Source organism: Zonotrichia albicollis, chromosome 3 (genome assembly GCF_047830755.1).
Source record: "Zonotrichia albicollis isolate bZonAlb1 chromosome 3, bZonAlb1.hap1, whole genome shotgun sequence".
Classification (NCBI taxonomy): Eukaryota; Metazoa; Chordata; class Aves; order Passeriformes; family Passerellidae; genus Zonotrichia; species Zonotrichia albicollis.
In genome coordinates, this window is record NC_133821.1 from 95,663,111 (window position 1) to 95,680,149 (window position 17,039).

General features: G+C 38.3%; 1 protein-coding gene across 27 annotated transcripts in view; it reads left to right on the forward strand.

Moving 5' to 3' along the window:
- Nucleotides 1-17,039, forward strand: part of DLGAP2 (DLG associated protein 2) — a 454,967-nt gene that overhangs the window by 133,998 nt on the left and 303,930 nt on the right. The gene's annotated exons all lie outside the window — the stretch shown is intronic.

Here is a 17,039-nt window from a genome sequence, read left to right on the forward strand (position 1 = left end):
CTTTAAGTAAAATGCTTTTGCTGTGAAATTTTTATTAATATTGCCATCCTTTTACCTATTCTCTAATTTCAACAATAAAGAAGAAAATAGATCACATGCAGAGATTTGGAACTTAACATGTGATGCTAGATTACGATAAGTTCAGTTCAATATTAACCTTTATTACAGTGAACACAATTGAAAAGGCAAAAATCTTTTCAGGGCTTTATACTTCAGATAAAGTAGAAAGGTTTCAGTTTTTATTTGAGTATTAATACAGCCAGATACATTCAGCTGCAAGAGCCCTTATTTCATGTGAAAGCAGTGGAGAGAAAATGCCTTACAGAAAGACAGTTTTCTTTGTAATGCAGCGTGCAGAAGATACAGTAGTACTCCTTATCAAGTGCACTACATGAGATAAGAGCCAAAACCCCCATATATTTGCTGCACAGTGATGAGAGCCTTTACATTTTAAAAATGTTGCTAACAAAAAATGCTATTGAACAGAAATATTATTTAATGAGCTTTAAAAAGTGCTGTGATTACACACACAGTATGCACTCTTTTAGATACATAATATTAATTGCACAGTAAGGGTTAAAGCTTGATATAAGATTTTTTTTTTTGAGAAACATACCTTTAAGCAGAGGTCTGGAGGATTACTAGGTTACTGGGTCTTCAGTGAAATTCATTCAATCCTGGTTTTAGAACTGGCAACTTTGCAGCAAGTGAATAGGGTTCAAATACCTTGAAATGTTTCAATATGGGAAGAATTCTCTGTATGTATTTTCCTCCTTCTCATGCTCTAAACTTTTCAACAGTAGAGGTTTGGGGTGTTCCTTTTCCCATGAGTATAAGCCCTTTTAGTTGTGGATATGCCTATCCAAAAAATCAAAAGATTTCTATTTTCCAGTATAGATTTCTGATGCGCAGGTAAAATAGGTTGCTCTTTAAAAGTTTATGCAGGACCAAAGCCTCAAAGGAAAAAAAAGAGAGGTCTGTATAAAATAAGAACAAAGGTTCAAACTGGCTGTCAATTCACAAGTTGCAATTTCTGTTGTTTTTTCACTGCTGTGGAGAAGTTTGAAGGTTTTATTTCTGTGGTATCAACATGATTATTTTACAGGCATGCATTAACATCAGTTCCTGCATTTGATCACAATTAGTTCATGGATCCATATCTGTCATGTTTCTCTGTCATTTGAGACAGACTACATCCTTTCTATTTAGCAACAAGTGACCAACATGATCATGTAGTTCCCAGTACAGTACACTTTAAAAGGTATCTCCTGAAATGTGAAAACAGTCAAACAATATTTTTGCTAGGCATACAAAATCTGTATGTTTAGCAAAGTTGGTGACTAATGGCATCATTTTTTGAACAAAACATGCTATTTTAAAATACTAGCAGGCAGGTGAAGGTGCTTCAACATATGAGCAGATTAAGCAGCAGTACTGAGCCTGATATCACTGTTTGCTTTTTCAAGAAAAAACAGATTATAGACTATTTTGTTGAAATAGTTACATAATGAGACTTACTTAATATGTTTCACAGAAGCATTTTTACTGTAAAGGCTTCTTAAAGTGATCTAGAACAATGAAAACATTTTCACAGATTTCCTTTGTGTGTGTTAAGCGAAAGCTAAAGGAAAGAGGCAGATAATGAGTGGAGGCCAAATTGTATGTGCTGTATTTCAGACATACAACTGTTATGTGGCTTAGCTGATCAAATCTCAGATATTGACTGGTTTTCAGGGTGCATCTTTTGGGGAACAAAGATAAAAAAATAATTGTGTAGTCACTGCTTTGATTAGCCCACCTGCTGTTTTGAAATTTAATTTTCCAAAAAACCAAAAGTGCATTAATAATTTTTACCAGCTTTACATCTATTATAATTCCCACTAAAGGAAAGCAGCTGTTTGTTATAAATAATAAAATAATCTAAAAATAACAGACAATATAATCAACATAGTTGGAGCAATAAGAACACTGAAGGGCACATAAATAACTGTTATGTTTAAAACAGGATATGCAGTCCTTAAAATTAAAAGAATATTCAGAAGGAAAAATGACCATAGCACAGAGCATACAATGTTTCACTTCTGCCTTATCTAATAAGTTTTTAAATTTTACGTGGAGGAGTCATAGAACTCCGTGGCATAGATTACGTCATGTTAGTTATGCTCCACAAATTTTGCTTATTATTTCTGGAATTCTATTATTGTCAGTGTGTTGGAAATCTCAGTCATATTTTTCTGAAAACTTTTTGATCTAAATACTTGGATTTTTCATCTTAGATATTTAATTTTTTGCTCTTGGCTTTTCATTGCAATAAATTTATGTAGTTAATAGTTTGGTTCTGGTTTCAAGAAGAAAAGCTTGAGTTTACGCTGGAGTACATAAAGGAAAATCACAAATAACTGGACTTTGGTACATTCAAGTTTCCTGAGTTTAGTAGAAATGAGACCAGATAGCTGTCTCTAATGTGAATATAAAGGGAGCTAAGTCTGAAAACAAAGGAAAAAATATGGGATCCTCATTGCTATAAAAAATAAAATCCCAATACATTATTCTAGAGTAGTAAGGGAAATCAGCTGTCTTTTTGAACTCATTTAAAAAAAAAAAGTTTTGTTCAGTGATAAGCATTTACTATAGCTCAAGGTCCATAAGTGCCAGCTTCATTTTTTTTTGATACAATAGGCATTTCATTTTTTCTTTTTATATATACTTTAGGAATTCTGCCCAAGAACAGTGAAAAGGTCTGGAGTACGTACAAGACCACACATCCTTGACTGAAGACCCCATGGCTAAATTAAATTGAATTCCTTTTAGTTTCTCCTTGTGTAATATAAAATATTCATACCTGCAACAACGAAAGATTTGCATAGATTTGTGCAATAAAAAATATATCTGTTGTAGAATTTAATTGTTTTTGACAGATATGCTTGCAAAATTGATAATAAAGCCTGAAAATTGTACACGACAGTATGAATGCCAGCAAAGTAGTTTTGCACAGCAAGCTATTAATTCCTCTTAGCAGTACATTACCAAGGTACAAATAGGGCAGCAAGTCTGTTACTGTCAGACAACCTGCACAGTAGAGCATTCAATGACATAGAGAAAACCACAGAGTAATTCATAGATTTCTTTTATGAAGGAAAGTGAAACTGCATCTTAGTTGCCATTAATATCTTCAGAGAAATGGCAGTCAAATAATAAATGCCACTGCAGCTTTTGTGGAAGCAATAGTTACTTGAAGTATTAAAGTCAAAGATTTAAAGGTGATCATTGCCCATCAAACTAAAGAGAGAAAGAGATCCAAAGCAGAAGAATGATTTTGGAATCATGTTTCCATGATCTCTGAGAAAAGGCATTCTTTGTCACTAGGTTCAAGTTTTAGCTGATCTGTATAGTAATCTGTTGTTTGCCCTCCCACTTCTAAGCACTCAATCTGACATTTGGTACAAGAGCAAAAACATCCTTTAAAATTTTCAGTTCATTTTCTAGATGACCTGCCATCATCAAATCCTTGGTTTCTAGGGCTTGAACACACTTCTGCTGAAGCTGATGGCAAAACACTTCCTGGCTTAACTGGGATCATGATAAGGGCAACACACCATTTAATAACAGAGGCCACAAAATATCAGGCTGCTCTTTGCTTGTCAGATCCAGATGCCATTCCTGTGGGCAAAAATCTCGCAGCAGTTCACAAAGAGGAAGAGGACTTCCAGACTTCGTGTACTCTGCCCACCGAGAAAGGAGGGGCAAGGGCAGGCCAGGCATGTCAATATAAAATATTCCAGCAGCACAGCACAAATGATAGCGTGGTGAGCACACGGCTCAGGGCAGCCAGGTGCTGTGTGCCCCAGGTTGTGCTGCCTGCCTGCATGTAGCACCAGGTAGCACCTGTTGCCAAGACCCCTCTGGGGCCCTGCACCTGAAATGGCAGGATCTGAAAGGAAAGCAGGTGTTGGTGATCAGATGTTGCTTCAGCACGCAGTCACAGTCAAACTCCCTCACTGTGGCTGCTCCTCTCTATGTGATGACAAGGAACCCAAATGGAGGTACTTCATCTCCTACAGAAATGTTGCTGCGGGGTTGGAGGGGGAAGTGAGTTTGGCATTGCTTTAAAGAGTGGGCCTAGTTCAGATGTTCTTGTTTTTAATCTATCAGGCACCTAAGAGGTACTTATTCTTAGAATGCTTTTCTTTGTGCTGGCTCTCCTAGAGAAAATGACTGGGTTAAATTCCCCTAAGACCTCATACCCCTCACCATTCACATCACCTGCATGGTTAGGAGAGGGCACAGAACTCAGGAGCTGTTCTGTAGATTTCTGCAGAAATGAGGTTTTAATCTTTTTTTTTTTTTCAAGCCATTTTGGTCCTATAAATTTTATCAATGGTTGGGGTTTTATCAAGTGGGGTGTTGTCATCAGGACAACTATTTTTGCATCCCTTCCCTCTGTCCTACTGCTAGAAGTAACAGGCAAGAACTAAAGAAATTAAAAGCATATTTTTTCTGTTCAACCTGTGTGTTTGACAGCATTTTGTATCTATTCAGCCTCACTGTTTCCTCAGTGCAATCATTTGGCGTCTTCCCATTTGTGCAGCCATAATAGAAGCTGAAAGGAAAAAACATCTTAAACCAAGAGGAATAATACTGTAGTGTCATAAAGATTGGCAGTCTAAGTAGCTGAATCTCATAGGGAATCTTGATTTTATTGATTATATGTAGTCAATGGAATCTTTCTCATAAATGTGTAGTCTGCATACATTTTCATAGACTTAGTTAAAGCTTAAATTATACCTTACAATTAGACAATTAATTTAGGCTATTGCTCTGAAGTGCTGTCTAAGCATTTATCTCTCCATATTTTAACCATACTGCCACATATTGAGGTTGTGGTACCATTTCATTATCCCTTCAGCCAATTCATCTGAAGAGGTTCACATCCTGCCACAGACACTTGTTCCTTCCCCCTCTGTGCCCAAAGTGTGCCTGGTTGTGCTGACTTGGCTTTTTCTGTGGCCACACTCCAAACCATGGCTTTAACAAGACATTCTTTCTCCAAAACATGCAGAGACAAGCTGAATAAGGCTTTTTATAAATTATATTCTTTTTTTTTTTCCTGTGTGCATGCAGTTCTGTTTTAAAGCACACCAGATGATAGCTAGATTGATCTACGAAAAAAATCTGGAACTAGGAGTAAGACTAACTTCCAAAAAGAACATCTTAAATCCGATCTACATCCAAAGAAATATTGAAAAGCCTTTTTTGGCTTTCTTGGTCTAAATTTTGGGTCCATTCTGGATGAAAACAAGTATGAGCTTGAAATGCTTTCTAACCTGGGAAACTCCATTCTCTGAGATTGTGCATGGCAACGCAGCCTTTAGTGTTTGGTGTCCCTTGAAGCTGGTTGTAGTACTACTTTGATGGATCCCTTATGTGCCTGTTGTGCTGTTGGTGCCTGCTTCTAATCAGTCCCATGCATCCCAGACAGAATTCCCTAGATTTCCTATCTAGACACTTACTGCTTTGAATTAAACCTCTTGTGTCTGATCTGAGCATGGAGCTTTATGGATGCATTTATGCTTCAGTAAGCAAGAACAGATATATATTCATAACAATGCAATCTTGAGATTCAGTTCTGATTTTTCTTGTTCTCCTAGGATCTCGTATCTTCTATACCTGTTCTCACCCGGAATGCTGTAATGTGTGAGCAGGAACAGGCATTTGTGTGAATTCATGTACACGTTTGTGTGCATTCATGTACACAGGTACACACACATGCACAGACACACACATACACACTCTTCCAGTAAGAGAGCCAGAAAAAGCAGTGTGTGCCCCCCTGAGATAGTGCCAGAGAGCACAGGCCCCAAGAGCCAGGGAGGACCCTAAAGACCTCCTGGTGCCTTTCCTCACTCAGCTCATTGTCCCGCTCCATGGCCACACACTGACTACAATCAGTGCCCAAGATTGGAGCTCTAGTGACAGACATAGTCAGGTCCCAGTTCTGGTTCTAACTCATTTAAATGTGGGTACACAATTCTCAGTCAAGCCTTTTCAATGACTGAGTACATTTTAAATAATAAAATCAGCAAAAGATGGATTTTGTGCTAATAATGATTGTATAGTGGTGGGATTATGAAGTTAATAAAACTGTTGACTTATAATTCTAAAATTTCCGCTCTTAATTTATATATGAACAATTAACAGCATCTCCCAAACTCTCACTCAGGGCTGAAATTTAGCTGGCTTATAAATACTTCAGTCTTCATTGTTTCATGCAAAGCCACTGTTTTGCAAGCCAGACCCCTAGAGGAACAATACATGCTTTTTTTCAGAAAAGTAGTAAAACTAATTTTGACTTTTTTTTCTAGATGAATCCCTTTGATTCAGATATTTTTATTTCACTTATGTGATCATGCTATTAGCAGTGATAATAAAATGATAAATTACACAGTTACTTCGGGAAAAAAAGAGCAGGACAAGTGTTTCAGGCACCTCAGTGAAGGGTGAAGATGCTGAAAATGGTTTTGGTTGTTAATAGGTCATATAGTTTCCTTATAAGTCATTCCTCTGGAAAGCATGGTTGGCAATACTTTTCCAGGTAGCAGGAGGCTGTGTTCTTTTAGATAAAAGTGCAGAAGCTGCCCCTTTCATATATTTGGGGAGCATGACTGACATAATGGATGGAAATTACATCTGGTGGTGTTCATATATGTTTCTTTCTATGGTAAGGAAGGGGAAATCATCCTCACAGAAGGGCAGACATTTCCATTGATTCTCTTCTGTCAGTATGCTGAGACTCTGAAGAAGTCCGGTGAAAATGACTGCATGCAGAAATCAGGGAAGGCACTTAGGGAACCTGGCCACTAATATGCCCACTTTTAAAACTCATCTTCAACTGTTTTTTCCACTTCTTTAGATTTAAAACATAAAATTACAGCAGTAGTCAAGTGTGGGCAGACTTAAAGACCTAATAAAGAATGCAGATTTGCATTAGCTTCCAAAATTTAAGGTTTTGAAATTGAAAATATACTGAAGACACACACTGCAGCTGGTGAGATTTGACTTCAGACTATTGTAAGGAAGTTCTTGAAAGTGCAACTCTTTAACACATTCTACACTTAATTTCATTTTTGTTTTGAAGCTTTTGAAAGCCAGCTAGCCTGCATATGCTATACTATATTTGCATGAGAGAAAAAGAGGACAAATCCTAATGCCCAAGTAGCACGCAGCCCTGGAAAATAACTCAAATATTTAAAATGCATTTCAAAAGATTTTGTTTTAAAGCTAATGTAATGGCACAATTTCTGTTTTACTGATTTCAGTTCTGAATTCTATTAACAGCTCAATATGAGCCGATCAACTGCTATGTCTTTTTCCTTTAATGGTGCCGGTTTTATGAATACAATATGAATCCTTTTCTCCCTAACCCCTAAGGGTGAAGTAATATAATTTTTTGCTTTCTAGAGTATTCACTCATGTTAAATGGTCTTAACAAGTCACTTTAACTGTCTGTGTTCAAATGGGTTACTCTGAAATCAAGATAGGCCACATTTGAATTTCCAGGCAGTGTGCCATTAAGAATCCAATTAGGGGTAGTCAGTTGGTTATGAAAAGATGAGATTTTAACAGAATTTCAGGCTGGAGGACTGCAGAGTTTCTAGTCCTGTGTGTATGGCACCTGTGCCCCTGCTCCATGGGAAGGCAGACAGCGCTGATATGATTGAAATTTTTTCAGACACATTGAAATTTGTGAACAGATCAAGGCCATATTGTATATTGAATAATAGAGATTCTTCCATATAAAATAATTTAAATTAATGTTTTTATCCTTAAATTTAAGTGGTCTTATTCACACAGCTGTGATGTGTCATGAACAGAAAAATAACAATTGAGAACAGGATTCTGATCTACAGTTTCCAACACAGGATGGGACAGTGTGATTACTGTGCAAGCAGCTGTCCCCTTTAAATGAAGGGCACTTTTACAGAGAAGCTGTATAGGATAAGAGAGGAATAAAATAACAATGTGCCCAAGTAAAGGGAAGTAGGGATCTAAAACATTTCCTAAACCTACAAAATCAATAGACTCAGACATCCAACTGAGTACTGTACAGGCTGGTTTCAAAATTAAGTTTGTGTGATTTTGTTTTTAGCAAAAGTGTATAGGTCCTCTCATTCAAATCAATGGGAAACTTACTAGTAGACAAAACTGGATGTAAATTTACCCTGATGTCCACCTCAAAGACATAAACATGGTTCTTTCTACTCAACCCATTGCCGTTAAAATTAAACCTTAGCTCCTACTGACTTCTGAGAAGTATCAATTAAATTTATATTCATGAGGCTATGGAGTAAATTGAGATGCCAAGAGAACCTGTTAGCTTTTTTTCAAAAGTTCAAAACCAGCCTCCACACATTAATGAGAATGCTCAGTGAAAGTTTTAAAATATATTCTCCAAAGCTGACTTGGTTTTCCTCACATATTTTATGCATCAAAAGAAACCTGGGAAAATCAAAATTATAACAATCTTGTATCAGCTGGAGGACTTATAGCTTTCTTTTCTCTGTTAGAACAAGAATAAAACAACAAGTGGTGTTTCACTAGTAATGGCAACATTAAACAAAGAGCTTACTATATTAAAAGACAGGTCTAATGTGGTAGCAAGATATAAGCAACATATGCTTTTGAGGAAGGAAAAAAAGAGTAAGCTCCTTTCCCAAGAACTTAGCATAAATCTGAACTGAGAGTTCAAAGATCCTTATTTTCAGCAAGACAGTGTTGATTCATGTGGATTAATAAGAACATGTTTGTATATCATCTCATGGAATAGGAGGTCTGGTCTGTTGAAGGAATTAGTGATTTGGCATTTATATGAAGCAGACCATCTTTTGAACCGCTAAGGTACTTGTTTAAATTATTCCAAGTTTACATCTCTGTAACTAAACCTTAGTCTGGAGAGTTTATTTGATTTCCCTGAGTTAACTTGAACAAGATTGCTTATTCACATTAAATGACCTGTTTGCCGTGTGCTCTTCTCATGGAGTCCTTCTTTCACTTGCCACTGATATACGGCAGGGGTTAAACATGTCTCTTACAACACTGAAATAAGTTGTCTGTGCAAAATGTTGGAATCCATTTCTATATGTGGCATGGAAATTTTGCTAGATAACCTCAAGCAGATGAAGGCTTTCCCTGTTTTCAGCCTGCAGCAAGAGAAAGGAGCAGCACTGAGCTGTTTAATAATTTTTTTGAATATTGTTGCTATAAAAAACTGCTAAATATTCATCTGTCAACCTCTAATGTTAGCCATAAATACAAACCTTTACAGCTGTGATTTATTTCTGTATTGACTCAAGGCAGTGCTTTTTATTTCATTAACAAAGTATCTGATGTGATGATTTAATTTCTGGAAAAAGTGTGTATTTCTGATTTCAGTCCTTGGGCTGGGTTGACCTTGGTCAACTTCCAGACCACACCCAGCCACCTCTCATTCTATTCCTTCAGCAGGATGAGGTAGGAAATAGTTTATGGCATGAGATAAAACAGGGAATTTACCAATTACCACTTACCAATTGCCATCATGGGCAAAACAGACTCAGCCTGGGGAAATCAACTCACTGTATTGCCAACTTAAAATAAGTTTGGATAGTGAGAAGCAATGAAAAATTAAAATAACTCCTTTCTCCTGGCCTCTCCTTCTTCCCAGGCTTAACTTTATTCCTTTATACCTGACTCCTTGGCCTCTGCCACGCAAGGCTATGGAGAATAGGGGTAGGAGTCCATCCATAAAAACTCCTCTCTGCCTCTCCTCAACACACATCTTTCCTGATGTGTCCTTCCATGGGTCCTTCATTACCAGCTTGCCTACATGTGGGGCCTTCACAGGCTGCACTGTGGCTGCTCCATCACAGTCCTCTCCACGGCCTGCTGGGCAATTCCTGCCTTGGTGCCTGGGCCCCTCCTCCTCTCTGCTCTCACCTTCATGCCCACACGGTTGGTTTGGGGTTTTTTGAAGTTCTAGCTCACAGACCTTTTCCCCACCAGCATTTTTGCCCCTCCTTACACACGCCATCTCTGAGGCACAGCCTGAGGTGGGCGGTTGGATCCGGCTTGAAACGGCTGTGTCCAGCTGTGTCTGGCTGTGTCCGGCTGTGTCCAGCTGGAGCCAGCTGTGTCTGGCTGTGTCTGGCTGGAACTGGCTGTGTCCGGCCCAGCTGGAACTGGCTCTATCTGGCTGGAACCAGCTATGTCTGGCTGGAATCGGCTGTGTCCGGCTGTGTCTGGCTGGAACCGGCTGTGTCCAGCTGGGGCAGCCCCAGCCTCCCCTCACGGAGCTGCTGCTGCTGCTGGGGCTGGGCACCCACAGCCTGTACGGTGCTTTTTTCTTTGGAATGTTTAAAACAGAAAGTTTGTAATTTATCTGATGATGTATGGAGCAGCAATGTAAAAAGCCCTGGCTTATATGAATGGAGAACAGATAGGGTGAGTAGAGGAACCACCAGAAAATTAAATCATGTAAGATTTTGGACAGAGACATCCTGCCTTTTCTCATGAGGAGGATGGAATGTAGGGCAGACATAAAAAAATGACACCTTGGTCTGAAATTTAAAAGTTGTCCCAAATTTCTTCTCTTTAAAACCTAATCTATTGTATTCTGTCTCTTTTGGAGACTGCATTACACTTATTTTTAAAAGTGTCAATGAAAATTTCCACGGGAAGAAACTCAGTTTCTTGTGAAGTATTCCAAAATAACTATATTCTGATAAATTTCATAGTATTTCTATTAATGTAAATGCTTTTTGAAGTATTATTTTAGAGAAAACTCCTCCAGTTTGACAGTGTGGATCAACTATTTCAAAACCATTTAAATGTGGGGTAAAATATATTTGAACAAGCAATAAGATTCATGCCTTCTTTTTGTCCATCTTTGATATGGTCCAGCCCATGAGAGGTTGTACAGCATGCAGCACAGCAGCAATCAGAGCAAACGGGCAGCAGAGCAGCCTGAGTGTCTCTGTGCCCTGAGCTCAGCCCACCAGGAGGGGATGGGATTCTTCCCTTAGTGCTGAGAGAGGGGCCCAGCCCCTGCTGCTCAAGGGGAGCACCTCTCAGGTTCTGCTTATCAGCCAATATTCAGAAATGCCTCGCTGGCAGAGAGCCGGTGTGACTGCCTGCACTGCACTGCACTGCACAGCATCTCGTCCCCCAGGAGCTCCCCTTGGACGGGAGCACCAGGCAGCACAGCTCCTTTGCAAGTGGAGGTTTGACCATGTTCTTGGATGTAGATTGCTACTCTTCATATTGGTGTAGATTACATTCCATGTCATTTTGACTTCAACTTGATAGCAATGCTGAATTCCTTCCTGTGCAGTGCATCTACAGAGAGCATGTGGCCTCGCATCTTCAAAGATGTCCCATGGCAATGGTTGAACCGTGCAGGTGCATGTTTTGCAGATGTCTTCTGGCAGTGACACCAGTATAAGTCCACAAAAGTGTACTTGTAGCCTCGTGTAGCCTCATAGGCATGAGAATGAACAGTGAGCTTGTTTAAATGAGGGTTTTTATAAAACCAAGTCTAAAGTAAATATCCAAGAAAACTATAATACCACACAAAGCTGTAATAGACACACACAAAAACCCCAAGCACTTCTGTTATCTTGGGACTATCCTGATGACAATAATGTAGAAAATACGTGCAAGTGATATGTATAGTCTATGCAATTTGTCATACAGTTAAATTATCTGAGTAGACTGACCCAGGACACAGTATGGAGTGCTCATCCTTTTTAGCAGGCATGCAGATATGCCTTCTAAAGAACCCACCACCATGCTATTCACAGTGATTTATTATCTGTGAATGTGGCTCTGAGATGCAAGGTGGAAATGTAAAATACATTTGTGCCTATTTTCAGTAAATGTCTTTTCTTTGTAGGTATCTTCATTTATCTACATAAGGCTTTTTTGATTATTGCTGCTAACTAGATAATCAGCATTTAAATTCAAAGAAATCTTGGATTTTGCTGCAGATCTCTCAGGCCGTTTCAGTGGGACTGACCACTGTTTTTTAATGCAACTTTTTAGTAGATTTTTTTAAATATCTCTTACCGACTCTTTAGTAGGTTTTTTAAAATATTTTTAAAATATCTCTTAAAATATCTCTTTCATCAAGCATAGCTCCAATATTTACTAATGTGAAGAGACAGCAATGAGGAATACAAGTGAATGAGGTCTGCACTAAGATGCAGCGATGGCAGGAGATGAAGATGTTGGAGAGCTGTGGTGCACGCTAAAGGAACATTTGCCTGAAGCAATTCTGCCTAAATACCAATACTGATTTAGAACCAAACACTTACTGATTGATTGATTATTCTTATTCATTAGCTCTGGCTTCAGGCTTGGTCAAAAGCCTCAAACTACCATGGGTTGTCTTTTATTTATTTGACATTACAATATTCATTTAGCCATAATACTGCAATGAAGGAAGAAGACGTTAAGAAAAGTAACTCCTGAAGGTAGACTAATAGCTTGCATACAGACAATTAAACTTACAAGGAGATGCATATGGTGCAGACTTACTCTTGCCAAAGTTTCACAAGCAGGCACTTCCAGATTCTGGACAAAAATGTTGCACCACGCTGTGTCAATCTGTCTGTGCCTTAGGCTGACTGTCTCTTGGATGCATGGTTATTCTTTAATATCAGGAGCTTTACTCAGGCAGAATTACTGTGCAACATATTGTGCATTGCTGTGCCTTGCTCAAAGTGCTTTGGGATAAATGCAGCTCTGGCAGGAAAATTAACATGTTCCTTTTCTGCCTTATTTTATTTTAATTATGGAAAGCAGGAAAGTTGTTTAAAGGAACTTGCATTGCATATATGTAATGTTCAAAACCCAAAAAAACCTCACTCAAATATGCCCACAATGAATATTGTATATGCCAAAGTGTAAAATAACTAAGGGAAGAATATTGCACTAGGTTGTCTTGGATGGATTAAAAAAATAGATAATAAAACTTTTTTATTTACAAAATCCTTTCTTCTTCTAAGTAACGTGCTTTACCTGCAAATTTTAGGACAGCAAGTGAATTTGCAATGTTTATCTATATTTACTGTCCTTTATGTCATTCATTGAATAAAATATATGCACATATATGTTTATATGTATACACACATATAAAAGCAAAGTAATGTGAACCTGTTGCACACTACAGCAACCTGCCTCAGTCATCTGAGCACATCTCTGAAGTGAGGAAAGATTTTTATCCTTATTTTGAGAATTAAGCAGAGACTCTGTCAGTTCCTCTATGTTCCCAAAGAAGCCTTTGGCAAAGTATGAAATTAAACACATTACTCACCAGTCCTGCACTACAGCCATAACCACTGACCTGAATGATGGACACTGCAGTAGTCTTCAGTCTTTCATAACAGTTATTCCTGATTTTTGTCTCCACATCTGATAACTGTGTGTGACAAAATTCTATGACAGCCAGCATGGCCAGTATGTTTTTCTCTAGTAATTGCCCTAAAACTTCATATATCCTGTGCTGACTCAGGCAGCCTTGGCTACCCAGATAAATTGAATCTCTGGAAAATTTGGGTCTGTGTGCATTATGGGGACAGAAGATCTGGCAGAGATCTTTGATCTCACTGTTCCTGGAACTGCAATTAGGAACATCCATCTGTGACCCCACTGCAATATGTGTAACACACTCCTGGGACCAAAGAACTTGTAAGAGCCATTACTGCAACCTCAGTATCTATTACTAATGTCAAAACCATGCTGAAGTTCCATCCCTGCATGATGCTGGTATGTGCTTTAGATCTAATATCACCTATAAAAAATGGTCAGTGTTTGCACAGCCTCCTATAAAGTATCATAATTTGTAAAAATAAATGTCAAGTAGGCTTGACAGATAATAAAAGCTTTATTCTATAAGCTATAGCTAATTTTCTCCTGAAATATGTTGACACCATTCCATCTAATTTAATCTGAACTTGTGGTAATATATGATCATGATGTATACATCAGCAGCTGTGTATCAGGTGTTGTTGAGCACCCTTCCTTTCTGAGTGTTACTTCTCATTGTCCCTTCAGTCTGACTTTTATTAATAACTAGCACAATAGTGAAAAATGTCAGTGATTTCCCTTTCTCATTTGCTTCTTTGGGAAATGGAGAGGGTGCACAGGAAAGGGGAAAAGAGACTTCAAACTGTTGCATCCTTTCCTCATTTGACGTCAGTGTCTGTAAGGATTCAGAGACCCGAGCCAAGATTGCAGTGAAGGATGCGAAGGCAGACTACTTGAGATTACACAACTCTTTTTTCCTTTAGGTGCAACATAGAAGAGTTTAAGAGATTCCCTAAAGAGCAACCTAATATTATGTCCTTCAGAAAAACATGGTTTTTTGGTATCTCTTATTCCTAGAGTAGATTTTTCTTGTGTGAGAAATGGCCTTAATATCACCTAAGACTGATGATGTGGACAAGAATGGCACATAAAAGCAAAGGTATGGGATAGTATTACTGTTTATCCAAAGTCCATAATTCAATTACAGGGGCATTACAGTCTTCATAAGATCAAAAATAATTCTATCTTTTTAATTCTTATGCTCCTTGAAAAAACAATAGCTATATCAGCTATCTTTCATCATCTTCTGCACCTCTTTTTAAATAATTTCTTCTTCCATGTGTAGCCATTAATTTTAACTTTTTCTATGCCGGCACTACTTTGCATTTGTGAAAGATAGGTGATTTCCTACAAGTTCACTGCTTTCAGCTCTGGTGCACTGATTGGAGAAACTGTAGTGTAAATGAGTGCATATCAGCTCACGTTTTTCTGAATTTCTATCTTTTCACATATACTAAAAAGCACAGCTGGACATAAACATGCCATATTCACTCATAGTGCCATTCTATTTTGTGTTAATTTTGAAAATTGACTGCAAGATGCCATGCTTTGTTAATTGAAGGATTCTCTCTGATCTTAGATGCATCTTGATGCAAGTCGGTAGAGAGCTAGGAGAGTGAGTCTGCATCCTCTGGCAGAGCTCTAGTACCTGAATATTTATTAGGAGGATCATACCTGATAAAAAATATGCATAATACTTAGTCTTCAGTGAGACCTCTGGTTTTTACTAGCATGGGTGCTTTGTACAGAACTTGGTTATGTGTGACACACATAAAAGGCACACTAAAAAGGCCCTAAATAGCTGGTTTCACTTTAACCTTTTTTTTCCTTTCCACATTGAGACAGCTTTTTAGAATCCTCAAGTCTTGTTTGCAGCAGGGAAGCCTCATAGTTATTCATTTCCTTAGTCCTCGTCTTCCTTAAAGTGGTTAGTTGTTGTCAAGGGGTTGGATCCTCACCATGATATCATGGTACACCATCTCACCTGGTTATTCTTGAAGGACCTTTTCTCTTTTCATATCTAACATGCATTGTCTTAACATAGGCTTAAGAGAGACTCCTAATGCTGCGGGGACCTCCAGTCAAGAATTAATGGCAATTCTGAACTTCAGGTCCCTTGTGTAGCAAAAGTGCTTCCTCTGTACCCCAGGCCTTGGAGGCAGCATGACAAGCTTTCCTCTCTTCTGAGGAAATGGAGCAGAAACAGCTTGATAAGGAAACTGATAATTTCCACAGCTTTTTTGTTTCAGTAGAAAAGGAGGTAAGAGGTACCTTCAGTACTGGGGACCTCTACCAATAAAGAATATATATCTCTAGGAAAAGAGCTGAGGGGGCTTGGGGTTGGTTCTGAGGTGGGAGGTCTGTCCCCAAGGCTTCAATAGCCTGTTCAGGGCATAAAACCAAGGAAGAGTAGCCCAGCCTACAAAGCTACCAGCTGGCATAGGTCCCTTGGTCACATAGGAAAAAATCTCTAACTATAGTTTCAGGTTTAGCATATGGAGATGAGCCTTTTTTAATCCATCCTGTGTGTGGGTTCAACTTCTTAAAAATAGTTGCTGCAGCTGCACACTTTGAGTCTCTGTTCCTCTGAAGTAGGAGGGATGCTGAGCAGGTTTACAGCACAGTTCTTGAAGTAATATCTCCCCACTGCCTTTAATTCTCCTGGGGACACCTTTTGCACAAGCCAAAAAGGGGTTCTGCTTATAAGCCAATATTCATGTGAATGCATAAGCACTGTCTAAAGTAAGTGCGAAAATGTTACCAAAAATTAACAGCACATTGAATAGACCTTTCAATTATTCATTGAGAGCCTACTTATATTCCTCTTTGGCATTATACTTAGAAGTGTAACGATGCATTTTCTACAGATTTTATGGATTAGAAAATCATAGGATTAGCCACTCCATAAATTAATCCTGATGCATGTTAAGTAACTCATCTAAAAATGGATGCTTCCCATATAGGAAATGAATAATTAATTTTTGTTTTCCTGGTTAAAAAAAAAATCCCTCAGGTGCTTTTCTGTTTTCTGCTGAAGCTGAATTTTTTTAGTCCTCTGACAGTGTCTTACACCCCCCAATATGTCTTGTTTCTATGGAGACACCAATGAACTGCAGCTTGCATTCTTCTGCATATCACAATACAAGGTTGCTTCAGAATTTTCCCAGTGTTTCACTGCCTTCTCTTTTAATTAGAAATTAATCAATAGGTTCAGTCGTCTTGTCTCATGCACTCATATACATTCACAGGCATATATGATCCCTGTGACTGTGAGCCAGCCTATAAACACATTATATGCTTTCAAAGTTTTAATTTAGAGAGCAGCACATTTTATATTGAGGCTTATAAGACCAGAATTCTGAGCTGTATTGGATGGCAGTGTGGGAAGATAGATATCTTGTATGCAGTAGATGAAATGGAAGGATTTTATACCTCATGCGTTTTAAGAATAGGAAGGATGTGTGGAGTTCTGGAATGAACATGAAATATGTTTGGTTCTTTGAATTCTATTAATATTACCAGATATTAATGAATTCTGTTATTATTATCTTATATTTTTGTTTGCCCCTCCCCCCCCCATAATTTGTATGTGAAATTTCACTCCTCATTCCTCCCATCCTGAATGACCAGTTATTTCA